The sequence below is a fragment of the Aedes albopictus genome, chromosome 2 (assembly GCF_035046485.1).
Source record: "Aedes albopictus strain Foshan chromosome 2, AalbF5, whole genome shotgun sequence".
NCBI lineage: Eukaryota > Metazoa > Arthropoda > Insecta > Diptera > Culicidae > Aedes > Aedes albopictus.
Window position 1 is genome coordinate 329,849,368 of NC_085137.1, and position 17,099 is coordinate 329,866,466.

Consider the following 17,099-nt stretch of genomic DNA (forward strand, 5'->3'; position numbering starts at 1 on the left):
CAAAGCCTACTTCTCAGCTTAGTGTTCTATGAGCACTTCCACAGTTTTTAACTGAGAGCTTCCTCTGCCAATGACCATTTTGCATGTGTATATCGTGTGGCAGGCACGAAGATACTCTATGCCCAAGGAAGTCAAGGAAATTTCCTTTACGAAAAGATCCTGGGCCGACCGGGAATCGAACCCGTCACCCTCAGCATGGTCATGCTGAATACCCGTGCGTTTACCGCCTCGGCTATATGGGCCCTCGATATTTTCCCATACAAATGGCGAAAAAAGTCAATTTAAGGTTAATTTCATCCCATATAAAAATGGGCAAAGTGAAAAAGCCGCTTTTTTTATTCGGACCGGCTGCGTCGTCGTTGTCGTCAATTTGAATGTCCACATCGTCGTACCCGTGTGTAGTTGTAGCGGTTCAGTGTGATTTCGGAGAAGAGGCCAGTTAGTGGAAGATGCTGTAGCACATACGCACTGGACACTTCGAAGGATGTTTATTGGTGAGCTCTTTCCATTTTATCATAATAATTAATGCTAAAGGATTTATACAATTCTGCTCTGGTTTTTGTGTATATATCTAACAAATATTGAAAAGTTCGTCACGTCATGTGTCGGCGTTAGTACCCAATGCACATCTAGTTGATAATAAATATGTATGTTTCTTTCATTTTTTGCATTTACATAAAAATTTGAATGGTTTGTCATCTTCGGTGTCGACATTTGTAATATTTTAGTCAAAATGAATAAATGTTTTGACTCAAGTCAGAGCGTTGATGATTGATCATGAGTTTAATCATGATTGGTGATTGTTGATTAAGGTTGAAGGATTCGTCATTGACATAACCGTCATCATTGAAAATTCGGAAGCAGTTTTCTCGCTCAAATCTAAACTGTTTCAATTAAAAATGTATTCACTGTGATGCGTTCTCCACCCGGAATACAGTGAATACATTTTCACTGCGGAAATTTCAGTCTTGAACGAGAAAACTGCTTTCGAATTTTCAATGATGACGGTTATGTCAATGACGAATCCTTCAACCTTAAGATTAATCAAAATCATTAATCATTATCACAAAAAAATCTCATTTAATCATTAATCATTAATCCTAATCACACTGTTTTTGCAATCTAATCATTAATCAGTAATCATAATCATAAGAAAAAATATCAATCAATCATTAATCATTCATCACCAAAAATGATTCATCATATAAAATATATGATCCAATTTAAATTGGTTCAAATGCTGTTCTAAATAATATAATTTATGATTCTGTTTTCAAAAATCTCCCGGACAGAGTGATTAATCATGATTTTTAATCAATGACTCATTTTTAATCATTAATCATAATCAATAATCACAGATAAAACCAATTTTAATCATTAATCATAATCTTTAATCATCCTAAAAATCAAATTAATCATCATCAATCATCAATGATTAGTCATGATTAGAATTTTTGTTAGTCATGAACGCTCTGAAGTAAAGGTTGCATAAGAGTCCGTCTTGGTTCGTCGTTGCATCGCGTTGTCGTTCTGTGTGCGTGCTTTTAGAAAAAAAAATAGTTTTTGTGCGAGTCGCTCGTGTGATGCCAGCAGCGGATGACATTTCAGCCCGTCTTGGTTCGTCGTTGCATCGCGTCGTTGTCCTGTGTGCATGCTCATCTTCGTACGAGGCGGTTTAGTGTATTTTTGGAGGCAAAGGAAGTGCCGCTTTTTTCATTCGGATCGGCCGCGTTGTCGTTGACAATTTGAATGTGCACATCGTCGTACCCGTGTGTTGCTGTAGCAGTTCAGTGTAATTTCGAGGCCAGTTAGTGGAAGATGCTGCAGCTCTGGTTTTTGTGTATTTATCTAACAAATATTGAAAAGTTCGTCACGTCATGTGTCGGCGCTAATTCCAAATGCACATTTAGTTGATAATAAATAAATTCCTTTCATTTTTTGCATGAGCACAAAAATTTGAATGGTTCGTCATCTTCGGTGTCGACACTTGTAATATTTTAGTCCATATGAATAAATGTTTTGACTCATATAAAGGTTGCATGAATTTCTGGAAAAAGAGAGGGTCGATAAAAGATAGACGGCAAACCATGCGGTAAGATCTTTCTGATTTATTTATCACGTGTTATTTTGTTAATACTTGTAAATTGATCACGTTCAGCATTGTCACGCGCGGAAACGCAAACTACAGATGCGTCGGTGTTTAGCATTGTGTTCTCCTTAGTTGCGAATGAATAACTTATGTAGGGTGAGTTTTGAGGCACGAAAGATCGCGTTCGTCGTCCAAGGTTTAGAAGGGTATTTCTTCGCGAGCGCATTATTAATCGCGAATCAAAACATTACACTCGTTTACCACTACAAATTCCTCAACACATCTCCATTTCCCCTGTCCAAACTCCTAGTGATTTCTCGTAGTAACGCAGAGAATTCCTCGGTTATTGGCCTAAGCGAGAATCACGTCATCACTCCTTCCCCATCCTCAATTGACCTGCATTCGGACGCGGCCGGCGCTGGTATTGCTTATTGAAAAGTATTGGGATTCCAGCATTTACACAATGAAGAGAAAGCTAATCCCAAGCATCATTTGTTGGTTCTTTGTGTAAATGCAGTTGTCCTTGCAATAACAGAGGAGCAACCGCGGGCGGTCAATCATGCTCATGCTCATGCTCATGCTCAATTTCATCCCATATAAAAATGTATGGGAAAAAACCCAAGATGGATTATTTTAAATCGCACATATTCTGAATCTAGAGGTCCAAAAATACGTTTTTAGCGAATAACCTTTGAGGTACATTCACTTTTCATAATACTTCCCTTTGGACATAGCGTGCGATATCTGAGAAAATACTCAGACAAGATTGCTTTTGAAGGAATAAGTAAAAAGAAAATCGTGTTAAGTACTGTTACTTTGAATTCCACTAAGAATTTGCATCCTTTGACAGATACGTATTTCGACCTCAACTGTAAGGTCGTCTTCAGTGTCTTGTACTCGAGTGGAATTCAAAGGAACAGTACTTTAAACGATTTTCATTTCACTTATAGCACGGTGTGTTTATAAAAAATTACAAAAAAATAAGAGCGATGATTAAGCCAAGTCGGTATCGATAGGAAAACACCAATGACGAAAGTACACAAAATACACTGTGTACAACACATAATGTGGGACCATATAGGTGATAATTCATGCTAATGAACAACAATGTGATACTTAAGCAGATCAGATGCACCATTACTCCGACTGTGAGGCATTTTTTTATTATAAGACCCACTAACCATTCATTTCTAGACACGGTAAGCACATGGCAGCATCACACCGTAAATTAGGGTCACCTGATAGTGTATTCGGTGTCCGGCCATTGGGACGAATGCCGTTTGGCCGAATACCATCTGGCTAAAGGGGTCGTTTTGCCAAATGCCGTTTGACCGAAATATGATCAAAGGAATTCAGAGAAAGTATTTGGCATTCTCGCTACAGTCCGCTGGATGGGGGTTTAATGGTTGGGCCTCCGTTAGTTGAGCTACCAGCCAACCAAAAAGTATTTGGATGTCATAATTTTATGTCAAACTGAAAATAACAACCAATGTGTAATTCCGAGGGGCGAGAAAATTAGTTTTTTGGTTTCTGAAACTTTACTGATAATCGAGAAGTATTTCATATTTCTTAAAAAAAAACCATATGTACAATAGCTTTGAAACAAATGCAAAACATCGGTATTCTATATTTTGTCGATCATTGAAAGCATTTTGTGCTTGCACTTTGGTCCGGGTAGTTTCATAAACATCTGTATTTACACTTCACCGACTGAAATTGGATGAAGATAATTAACTCTCGCATTGGCCATATATATAACTTGCAAAACGTATCAGTTTTGCTCTAAATGTGAAACAAATTAAAAAATTACAAAATTTTACTTTTTACTTCCAATCTCAACATGATTAAAAAAAACAATGCGAACACCCCTTGCACGGTGTCAAAATTTTGATTATTATCGAACTTTCATGTACCTAGGGTTTTCCTTCAAAGAATGTTGGAATTTCGGCTATAATGTATAAATGCAAAATTTGAAAATTATATTCTATCGGGGAAAATTTGAGTTAGATGAGTTTTTGGCTATTTTCCATACTAAAAATCAATAATTACTGTTTTAGCCCAAAAACGTCCCATACAAAATGTATGGAAAAATTTTCGGCGATGAAATATTTTCTAGCTTTCCGATTATGAATACATAGCCCAAATACTGATCAATTTCGAAGAAAAATCCGAGGTACATGAATGTTCGATAATAATCGAAATTTTGACACCGTGACTTGTGCTGCTGTAACTTCACCCATCTAACGAAACAAATTCCGACTAAAGCCTAAACTATTGAAAAAAAATACGCAAAACTTGTATAGCTCAACAGCACAATTTGAATAGATTAAGTGCAAATAACAGTGGGAGTGCTAGTAAAAAGCACCACATAAGTTACCGATGGAACAAGTTTAATGAAAAAAGAGAAAGATAAGGTCTCATGTCAAATTTCCGTGTTATCAACCAGGCTGCAATGAAGCCACTAGTTTTAGAGTCATTACTTGCTCAGCAAATTTATGGGAAAAGGCTTCGTGGTTCACCGAAGCATAATTTGCACTACTCTGACTGAAATTACTGCTATTCCTCTTATGATGATCTATAGTAGACGGGAACATTTCATCCACCCACCAGTATGGCATACCAATGGCGAATCGTATGCCATGCAGCCAGTACTTCCAGTGCTGTATGATGAATGAAAGCTTTTAGGGCACAAATTAAAAGTCTCCTGCTGGGCTAATGAAACAGTGGGAGTTGATCCATACGATCCGTAATGTACCGTGTATTTAGTGGGATATTTTCGGAATGCTACGGAAACTTTCGGGCTTAACATAAAAAGAAAAACAAATCCCTAAAAGGAATTTCTCATTACAACCTCTCGTCCCATCATCAAGGTGCCTCCCTCTGTGGAATGAAGCATACCTACCTCTATACATTACAGGCTTTCCTTGTACATAGGAAGGGTACAACATGGCTTCGTGTCACTATGTCTGCTCGGTATTAATGTAGCAGCTTCTCCTTTTGGATAGGTAAATGTATATCCAGAGTAAACAATAATAACCGAAGGCCATCGGGGTTTGTTTTTCAACTTTATGCCTGTGTCAGCCTGTCAAAAGTTTCTGTTCACTACTCTACCATCCCAGAGTTGTGGCATGCCAACCGGCAAATGCAATGCGTTTGTAGTATGCTTCTCGAAGGACAGTGGGTTTTTATTTTTAGTATGAGAAAACAATACAAGAAGAAGCCACCATTAATTTGCTACCATTCATGATATACTACTGTTGGGGCCACCAGGTAATCGAGATGCGGTGATGCGACCGTATTTTTAGATCCCCTCGTGGCGGCCATGGTCAACGCTGAAAATATTGCTTCTGTAATTTGATACCCGAAATTGAATTAAAATCGAAATTTTCGATCATTAAGAATCATTTTGCTTTATATTGTTGAATGAGCAAACATAAGGCAACTTGCAAACTATTGTTGTTATCAGAGGAATTCAACAGATTAAAAAAAAAAAAAGGAAATCAAATATCGAATACGACGACACACGCATACCATGATCCTACATAAATATTATCGAACTTGCATGAACCTAAAATCTTTTTCCATAGGGTTTCAGCTCATGGTCTTACCTTTCAGAAAAGCCTTTGTTCAAAATATTCTATCGGAAAAAAATGAAATAAATCAAGTTTGAAGATTTTCTATCAAATGAGGTATATATTCAGAGCATAATTTTGTATATCATCCCGAACTGCAAACAACAAGGCATCGTGCATGACCAGTCACATACCCGATGGTCTCTTCTTAGTTTCATAAACATTATATTCACTTGTCATTTCTCCGGCATCTGTGTTATATGATCAGCTCAAGGGGGTCTGCCGTGGTTAATTAGTTCATTTTTTTCTATTTTGTGGGCTTCATGGTCATGCAGTTAGTGGTGGTAAACGTTTAGGTGTGTTTAGGTGGAATTTTTTTTTAACTAGTTTCTGTGTGTTGTCGGTTATATGATGATAGTAATATTCAGAATGTTCAGCGTCTGGCTGAAGACGGTGTGAATTGCCATATTTGTTTAATATTTTAAGTAACATGAACATTCGCCGGTGCAGTGAATCAAAATTCAACCATCGCCAACAATAATGACAATGTCGCAACCTGTATTTGTTGCGACAATCAACCTAATGCGACATAAGTTTGTCCCAACTTGAAAATAATAGGATAAACATCGTACACCACGAGGCACGGTAAAGGCTGGGTATGCTGCGCAATTCAGATCCCATTGTGATCCACTAGCCTCTGCCCAGCAACTAGGAGGTAGGGACCACGCGGTACCGGCCGGAAACTATGAGCAACCTTAGGGAAGATCGGGTAACCAACCCCGGTGGGAACTTTGGTCGTAGGCTGACAGGGAAGGGGGGGTTTGCTTCGGCAAACCTGAGCGTCTGTTCTCCAGGAGGAGCGGCTCACAACAGCATCTGATCCCCATGTTAGGGGCGGCTGATCTACGTCCGAGTGCCAGGGAAGGACTCTAAGCTCAACTGTGCACTATGGTCCTCCGGAAAGTAGGGGGTTGGTGTCAGGCCCTACGAGCCAGCCGTAAAAAACCATTGTAACGGAAAATCAGCAACAGAATAATACGAACCGAGACCAACGGCAACGACCCCAGCGAACGAAAAGGACTTGCGATTGGAAACTCGGTACGTGGAACTGCCGATCTCTCAACTTCATTGGGAGCACCCGCATACTCGGCGATCTACTGAAGGACCGCGGGTTCGGCATCGTAGCGCTGCAGGAGGTGTGTTGGACAGGATCCATGGTGCGAACGTTTAGAGGTAATCATACCATCTACCAGAGCTGCGGCAACACACGCGAGCTGGGAACAGCTTTCATCGTGATGGGTGATATGCAGAGGCGCGTGATCGGTTGGTGGCCGATCGACGAAAGAATGTGCAGGTTGAGGATCAAGGGCCGATTCTTCAACTCCAGCATAATAAACGTGCACAGCCCACACTCCGGAAGTACTGATGATGACAAGGACGCATTTTACGCGCAGCTCGAACGCGAGTACGATCGCTGCCCAAGCCACGACGTCAAGATCATCATAGGAGATTTGAACGCTCAGGTAGGCCAGGAGGAGGAATTCAGACCGACGATTGGTAAGTTCAGCGCCCACCAGCAAACGAACGAAAACGGCCTACGACTCATTGATTTCGCCGCCTCCAAAAATATGGCCATACGTAGCACCTTTTTCCAACACAGCCTCCCTTATCGTTACACCTGGAGATCACCACAGCAGACGGAATCTCAAATCGACCACGTTCTGATTGACGGACGGCACTTCTCCGACATTATCGACGTCAGGACCTATCGTGGCGCCAACATCGACTCCGACCACTATCTGGTGATGGTCAAACTGCGCCCAAAACCCTCCGTCATCAACAATGTACGGTACCGGCGACCGCCACGGTACAACCTAGAGCGACTGAAGCAACCGGATGTCGCCTCAGCATACGCGCAGAATCTCGAAGCCGCGTTGCCAGACGAGGGCGAGCTCGATGAGGCAGCCGAGAGCACCATCGGGTACGTGGAACGGAATCGACGTAACGAATGGTTCGACGAAGAGTGCAGAACGGTTTTGGAGGAGAAGAACGCAGCGAGGGCGGTAATGCTGCAGCAAGGGACTCGACAGAACGTGGAACGTTACAAACAGAAGCGGAAACAGCAGACCCGCCTCTTTCGGGAGAAAAAGCGCCGCCTGGAAGAAGCGGAGTGTGAAGAAATGGAACTGCTGTGCCGTTCCCAAGAAACACGGAAGTTCTATCAGAAGCTCAACGCATCCCGCAACGGCTTCGTGCCGCGAGCCGAAATATGCAGGGATAAAGACGGAGGCCTCTTGACGGACGGACGTGAGGTGATCGGAAGGTGGAAGCAGCACTTCGATCAGCACCTGAACGGCGTGGAGAACGTAGGCACGGGAGCCCACGGCAACGGAAGGAACGACGACGCCAGTGCAGCGGAGGACGGAAATGAACCAACTCCCAGGCTGAGGGAAGTTAAGGATGCCATTCACCAGCTCAAAACCAACAAAGCAGCTGGTAAGGATGGTATCGCAGCTGAACTCATCAAGATGGGCCCAGAAAAGTTGGCCACCTGTCTGCATCGGCTGATAGTCAGGATCTGGGAAACCGAACAGCTACCGGAGGAGTGGAAGGAAGGGGTAATCTGCCCCATTCACAGGAAAGGCGACCATTTGGAATGTGAGAACTTCAGGGCGATCACTATTTTAAATGCTGTCTACAAAGTGCTATCCCAGATCATCTTCCGTCGTCTGTCACCTAAAACAAACGAGTTCGTGGGAAGTTATCAAGCCGGCTTCATCGACGGCCGGTCGACAACGGACCAGATCTTTACCGTACGGCAAATCCTCCAGAAATGCCGTGAATACCAGGTCCCAACGCACCACCTGTTCATCGACTTCAAAGCGGCATACGATAGTATCGACCGCGCAGAGCTATGGAGAATCATGAACGAAAACGGCTTTCCTGGGAAGCTGACTAGACTGATTAAAGCAACGATGGACGGGGTGCAAAACTGCGTAAGGGTTTCGGGTGAACTATCCAGTTCATTCGTATCTCGCCGGGGACTGCGACAAGGTGACGGACTCTCATGTCTACTCTTCAACACCTCGCTGGAAGGTGTGATGCGACGAGCCGGGCTCAACAGCCGGGGAGCGATTTTCGCAAAATCCGGTCAATTTGTGTGCTTTGCGGACGACATGGGCATTATCGCTAGAACATTTGGAACGGTGGCAGAACTGTACACCCACCTGAAACAACGTGAGCCGAGAAATTCGAAGGCGCATCATCAGCGGAAGTCGGGCCTACTACGGGCTCCAGAAGAAAAAGATTCACCCACGCACCAAATGCACCATGTACAAAACGCTGATAAGACCGGTGATCCTCTACGGGCACGAGACATGGACCATGCTCGAGGAGGACCTGCAAGCACTCGGAGTTTTCGAGCGACGCGTGCTAAGAACGATCTTCGGCGGTGTGCAGGAGAACGATGTGTGGCGGAGAAGAATGAACCACGAGCTCGCTGCACTTTACGGCGAACCCAGCATCCAGAAGGTGGCCAAATCCGGAAGGATACGGTGGGCAGGGTATGTTGCAAGAATGCCAGACAACAACCCTGCAAAGCTGGTGTTTGCAACGGATCCGGTTGGCACAAGAAGGCGTGGAGCGCAGAGAGCACGATGGGCGGACCAGGTGGAACGTGACTTGGCGAGCATCGGGCGCAACCGAGGATGGAGAGCGGCAGCCAGGAACCGTGTATTATGGAGAAATATTGTTGATTCAGTTTTATCTTGAATTTGATGTAATACTAAATAAATATAATGAATGGTAAACCCAAAATATTTTACTAGAGTTTTCCGGGAAAGTGTCTGAACCAGTTTTTTCCACCTCTTCTTCTTCTTCTTATGATTCTTCTTCTCCTCTTAGCTCTCCTTCTTTGTGTAACGTTTAAACTGGGACAAAGCCAACTTCTCCTCTAAAGGTCAGCTCCACAGTTTCACATTCGAGCATTTCTACCAAATTTGACGTTTTTTTTTTAATTTTCATTTGTATTTTTATTTATCTCAAATTATACATAATCATTTTTAATGACAAAAATCAACCATTTCTATCATCAATTTGCCATTTTTCACTGCTGCATTAAAGGGTGGTACGGTCAAATTTTGGTCACCCCATTTTTTTTCATAACTTTAGCCTGCGTACACCAAAACAGCTTATTTTTGAAACAGTAATGGTACATTATATGTAGCTTATACCATGAAATTTTCATCTATATTTATTATGTATTGGTTGATATATAGATAAAACCAACGACCTGCCTTTTTTAAATTTTGTACAAAGCGCTCCATAGTAAATTTTTGGCAGTTTAAGGATAGTAAAGCACAATTTTGATTATAGAACTACCAATACTGCTCCGATTCTTATGACAATTTTACAGTATAATATGTTCTTAGGTAAATTTTGAGCCATTTTGTATGAATACTTTCAAAGTTGTACCAGTTTAAATATTAAAAAACTGACCGGGTGCCACTTAAGAAAATATAACGGCTAGATATAAATGAATGAAATTTTAGAAAAATTTTCATTGAAATCGGTTAACTTTTTCTGGCTATTCAAATCAAACAGTAAAAATGTGTTCTTGTTTTAGCATCCTCTTTGTACAAAAATTGCAGATCTCAGGATTCAACAATATCCGCAAATACTAAACCGATTTTGATGAAAATCAGCTATTTTGGTGTACGCAGTCTAAAGTTATGAAAACAAAATTTATGACCAAAATTTGACCGTACCACCCTTTACTTTTGGTTCAGAAACGGTTTGTCCGATTGATGAACTGTCAAAAGCGATATTCTAGACAAATAATGGGACTATATGGAGAACGTTAATACTGTTCAAACAACTTCAACTTCAACTTTAATTTTCATTTTTTACTTAAGAACTGCAAACTAAGTATCAACTAACTTGGGAGATTGATATACATATAAACATTTCATGAACTAATCCCTTTAAATTCATGTTTCTTTTATTTTGTCAACTTTTAATATTTTGATCTGTATATATAAAAAAAAATCTGCGTAGATTGACATATTGTTATAATTAAAATTCGGTTATCCAGCGCTGTCTCACATTCCTAATGGAAATGTATTATACACTGCTCATAGGGTGAATGATTATATTATTCCGTGTAAGATCAAGATGATAGCCCCAAAGGGTTGTTAAGCACGTTGTATCATATTTTTTTCTTATTTGTGATTGTAGTACTTTAGTGGTGCAGAAGTTTAAAGGTATGATAATTTTTTTTTTTACGGAGCAATTCATATTTTAAGTGATGCATTTACACTCCCGATCAAAAGTTTGGGATCACCCCCTCAAAAACATGTCATTTTTTTCGGCCCATATCTCCGCCAATTTTCGTCCGATTTCAAAACCCTAGGTTTCATTCAAAAGATAATTAGTCAAAAAAACTTTGAACATGATTTAAAAGAAACTTTTTCAAAAAAAATGTATGTAAACTTAACCCAAAGTGCCCAATTTTTTAAAAAAATGAATATAAACTTAAGGCAGTGTGGCTGGAAATTGGGTCGACCAAATTTTAAGGTGAGAACGGTAATATAACCTATTTTCTATTAGCTTTTTACCGAACTTGGTTAAAAAATCTAGGAAAAAAGTTATTAAATAAATTAACTCTTCATGTCATCGCCCAAAAGTTTGGGGTCACCCCTCAATATGATGTATCAGCCAAAAGTTTGGGGTCACTATCGTAAAACATGGAAAAGTGATTTGGTGATATCTTCGTCATATATAGTTCAATTTTAATTATTTTTGGCTCATTTCAAAGATAATTAACTAAATTTACGTTTGATGTCTTTAACTTAACGTATTTAACGATTGTTGTATATAAAAATGTTATGTAAAGTTAACACATTTCACCACATTAAAAAAAATCAAGCAACTTTACGATAAGTTTTAGTATGTAAATTTCAACAAATATCTGTGGTTCAATGTCTATGCAGTAAGTACCATTATGTTTCAAAAAAGCCAAGAAGAATTAAAATTGGATGAAAGATGACAAAGATCTACAAATCAATTTTCCATGTTTTACGATAGTGACCCCACACTTTTGGCCGATACACCTTTTTGAGGGGTGACCCCAAACTTTTGGTCGATGACATCAAGTGTTAATTTACTTAATAACTTTTTTTTCTAGATTTTTTATCTAAGTTCTGTAAAAAGCAGTTGAAAGCTAATAGAAAATAGGTTATATTACCACTCTCATCTTAAAATTTGGTCGACCCAATTTCCAGGGACAGTGCCGTAAGTTTATTTTCATTTTTTAGAAAATTTGGCGACCTATCCAGCGACACTGTCGTAAGTTTATTTTCATTTTTTAGAAAATTTGGCAACTTTGGGTTAAGTTTACATACACAATTAACCGAGGCGAACCAGCCTAGGCCTGGAAGCCTCGTAAATAAAGGTAAATAATAATACATACACAATTTTTTTTAAAAGTTTCTTTTAAATCATGTTCAAAGATTCTTTGACTTATTATCTTTTGAATGAAACCTAGGGTTTTGAAATCGGACGCAAATTGGCGGCGATATGGGCTTCAAAAATGACATGTTTTTCAGGGGATGACCCCAAACTTTTGATCGGGAGTGTATCTATTTTTTGTCGTGCAATTTTAATTTTTTTTATGGAGCAATTTCATTTTTCTATGTAGCCATATTCAACTTACCATGGATGCAATTTTCATTTTTATGAAACATTTTTGTATTATTTATAAGTGCAAAAATTCACTTTTAATGAGAAAATTTTACGTTTTATCGGTACATTTTCTAAAAAGTATGGAACTTTTTCAAAAATGTATGGGTAACATGGTACAAAAAACATATGGAGCGGTTTTTGATTTTCTATGGAGCATTTGCAATTTTCTATGGTCGCAATAACCTTTGGCCGTTTTCAAAAATCCTAAATCCTCATAAAACAATGCATTTCATTGCATATCAAAATGGTCCCGATGTTTTCTTTATCTATACTTTAATTAAAAAAAAATCAAAAAGTAATCAAATGCACAGAGTCAGGTATGGGAAAATATTTTCAAATAATCATTTCTCAAAAACATAAAAGCTCATATTGCTGCTTTTGTTTATAAAAGTCACGAGACTACGAGTACATGAAAAGGTTATATATTCACATATATATTGCATCATATTTCTATAAAACTACAATTCGACATATTGATCGATACGAATAAATTTTGAACGAAAACTCTAAAATAAGCAATGTAAATATCATGTGCATTCGATTATTTTCCCAACTAAATCTGAATCTATCTAAATCTGCTTGCTTATCGACTGTAAGCTTAAACGGGTATTCTTTCGGCTTTTGCACCGACTGTCACCGACTGCAAAAGCCAAGAGAATATACATTCCAAACTAAATTCAAACGGTATTGTTGGTACCATTCAGATAAAATACTGTGCGTATTGGAGTGTATTTCCATAAAAATGCTCCAAAAACCACAGAAAAGATTTGATGTACCTCTAAATCTTTATCAAATTGGTATATAGGGGAACTTACGCATTTTCGTCAGTTTTGTTCTCTTCGGGTTTTTTTTTTCAACCTGTTGAACCCAGAGTTGGCTTCAAATCCTGAATTATATGGCCAAATTTTAGGCAATTTGGCCGACAAAAACCCCCATGACGAAGAGAATAAACCTGCTGATAATACCCTAAGTCACCATAATTGCATGCGGATTGAGAGTTTGTGGTGTTTTTCGGATAATTGGAGATTTTTCCATGTGAACAAGTCTAATGCACATGTTATATGAGATCAGTATTCACCCACTTTTGGAAATCAATGTTTCGTTTATTGATTATTAACACAATACTGCGAAGTAGATATTGTACCAGTAGAGGCGTTACGCCAAGAAAAAGAATCGATTGAACGTAAGTACAATTTGTATCGGTTGGAATCGCAGAAGAGCATCCCTGGTCAAACATATTTAACTAAGCTAAAATGCACTTGAAAAGTATACATACCTAGTGCTCTTTCAACATGCAAATCAATATAAAAGTAGGTTAGAAGCATAGGGGTGAAAGTGGCAAAACCCCACTTTCGAGTAAATGAGGTTTAAAGTTTTTCACTAATTGTTCATCCCACACAAAATGTAAGGAGTTTCAAAATCGATCAAATTTTTTCCGATTGCTTGTAGAAGAAATCGCAAAATCTTTGAAAAGTTCCTAAAAGCTTGTAATCTAAAGATTTTTTTGATATGCTCAACTCAAAATCGACAATATGGTTACTTACACTCCTTTGCATCTGTGCCCCTCATATACATCGTGTCCAATAAGTTCTCATACAAAATACAAATTTAGAAAATATAATTTTATTTCAAATCTGTTATTCATATTTTCAAAATAAATGCATGTATTGAAGGGCCACATAATACTGATAAAATGAAGTATACGGTTTAGAATAACGTTATTTTCCATTTGATTTTATAAGTCTAGCAGTACACTTCCGTTTTCTGAAATCCGTTTGCTCCGGCACGCAAGAAAAAGGCTCGAAAAGTTTTTTTATTCTACGGTAGCTAAATATAGTCCATAAGGTTAAATTTTGAATTTATATCCCAAGTATTGTACCAAATGGATATACTAAGACAAAAACAAAGCAATTTTTGTGATGATATGGTAAGAGGGCCCATATAGCCGAGGCGCTAAACGCACGGGTATTCAGCATGACCATGCTGAGGGTGACGGGTTCGATTCCCGGTCGGTCCAGGATCTTTTCGTAAAGGAAATTTCCTTGACCTCCTTGGGCATAGAGTATCTTCGTGCCTGCCACACGATATACGCATGCAAAATGGTCATTGGCAGATGAAGCTTTCAGTTAATAACTGTGGAAATGCTCATAGAACACAAGCTGATAAGCAGGCTTTGTCCCAATGAGGACGTTACGCCAAAAAGAAGAAGAAGATGGTAAGAAATTTGCAAGTAAGCTCAACTTGGGCTAATTTCCTTAAAAATTACCGATATATCAGCAATACACATCATAAAACGTAAATTTTGGACAAAATTTACCACAATAGAATACAAGCATGTTTTAGAAGTGAGAACGGTGTGAATCAACCAGATAAGATGCAGCCATGCTTCTTTGTCACAACAAATCTCATTAAAACATGTAAATTCACATTTTTGTTTAATCTACGTTTTAATTTGTACAAAATAAAACGGCTTTGTACTTTACCAAAACAGAATCTCATATTTTTCCTCTTCTGGCCATAGTTGCTACTAGCAATGATGAGGGCAGGAACCTGCTTTATTTTAACTTAAAATCATTACTCGTTAAAATGAGACGAAATACTACGAAATGGTGTGCATGCCAGGTGTAATGGACTTACGGCACATAAGCGAGCAGTAGAGATGCATAAAGGACAAATAATTCCAAAACATGTGCTGTATTTGGTCAGTGTAAGATGGCCTTTTAATAAATAAATTTACTTAGAAAATCATACTTACAGGTGCAAAATGAATTCAATTTGATTTTATATGAGAACTTATTGGACACGGTGTATTTACCAATCATATCAGGAATTCATTAAACAATAATAGCCTTTAGTAATACAGTAAACATTGTTATACGGCGAGCTTAAAATATAAATCAATATTTATTGTCTTGCCAATTATTATATATCTATACACATCTAGCTCAAAAACCATTCAAATAAATTAAATAAAACGTAAAACAACCACGGCCCTTCTCAAAGAAATCAATAATGTTTCTAATTATATTTTATATTGAGTTGTTTCTCAACTTTTTCTCCGGAAGAACCCCTTGCCACCACCCTCGGAAGATAACATCCCCATCCATGGCGGCCAGGTTTAATCATCCATCCTAATCTGTTGAAGGCCAACAAAAATAACAAATCTACGAACAAGTTTCTCATCAACGCAAACTCATAAATTTGGTACTCACGCAAAGGTTACTTTTTTGTCGTCTGCTGGTACCGGTTGCTCCTCGCTTCACTGCCACTTATCCTTTGGAAACTCGGCGAAGAATTCAGGAGCCTTCCCACCGTTCAACCCCACCTCCCGAACGGGTTCACTTTTTCTTTTGTTTTATGTTCAACGACGTCGTCGACAGGGAAAATCTCAGCCACCAGCCCTTAAATGGATTCTTTACACAGTGCTCACGAAAACTTATAACTTTCCGGAGGTTCCCGCAGTATCGTTTCTTAATATTATCATGCACTGCTACCTTTTCGTGCGTCGAACCTCACCGTTCACCGGGTTCTCCGTTGTCGTAGTTTTCTTCTACTTGAAAACGTTAACCGTAACCTACTGCACGAAGCGGATGACAACGACCACGATTTGTCTAAGGTCAAAGGAAAAAGTCGGGCATTCAATTAGTTTTCAATTTCCTTGAAGTTATTCAAACCGTTTTCATTCAATGGAACTTCCTTTGTGTATTGGATAAAAGGATCACTACCACAATCGTGACTTCTGGTACCTAGGCAGCCAGCTGGTTTGTTCACAAGGAACTCACTTATAGATATGTTGGACACATCCGCCAATTTGTGATTGTTGTCGGTACCATTTGATGGACAAACAACTGACTCTAATGACAATTGCGCCGGCACGATCCTATTTCCTGCTAGCTTTCCCGAATAGGAACAGATGTGAGGGGCGATGTGTTATCTTTTCATCAAATTCCATTTATTATACTAGTAGCAGCATTTTTCATGTTACCGTATTCTAATACAAGTATGAACTCATTGTTTAACTCGTTGTCAATAATCTTGTTTCATTCACTCGCGATAAGCCGAAATTATGAACTACATTGACTGACACTACGGCCATAAATATCACAACTACGGCATCGAGCAGCACTTCTCTTTCCCACGACACACTTTTTGTACGAAAATTTTCAGTAATTGACGATGGTACCGAGAATTTAATTCTCGAGCACTTCCTAATTGAACCTTGTAAAGCCCACAATTTGCTGAACAAAGTTCACCAGGATCATGAACATCCTCAAGTATTCTCTTCACCTTTGTCCATTAGACGACCTATCAGTCCACAGAGATTAATAAACTTTTTCAATTATGTGTCCATTCTACTTCTGCCAATTGAAGGTGTACAAAATCATAGCACATAGCTCAGTGATGGACACACCAATCTATTCTCTTACATGACGAGTAACAAAACAGGTGGACGTTTCCCGGAGGGCCGGCCACACGCACACAGACCGCTCGCTATCCACAGCGCTCTTCGGTCTATGAGATGTTCTGTGTGCTCTGCTCAGCTGTTCCACCTGAAGAGTCAAACGCCAGAACAAAAACACAATCTCCAACCTCCAATCTTCACTACTGTATGTTTGCGATTTTCCACTTGCGGAAAAACTTCGATATTTCATCCGACAGCGACCACGACTGAACACCGACTGAAGCACGTTCCGAAG

At 39.2% G+C, this 17,099-nt stretch overlaps 1 protein-coding gene across 12 annotated transcripts in view; it reads right to left on the reverse strand.

Annotated features, from left to right (window-relative positions):
* LOC109398078 (uncharacterized) overlaps positions 1 to 17,099 on the reverse strand; it is a 392,442-nt gene extending 375,343 nt beyond the window's left edge. For 4 of the 12 annotated variants that reach the window (XM_062852507.1, XM_062852517.1, XM_062852516.1 and 1 more), the window contains exon 1: positions 15,615 to 17,097. The gene's annotated coding sequence lies outside the window, so the exon portion shown is untranslated. Of the gene's footprint in view, positions 1 to 15,614 lie in introns of all 12 variants that reach the window. The other 8 variants (XM_062852514.1, XM_062852513.1, XM_062852509.1 and 5 more) reach the window with 7 other exon arrangements.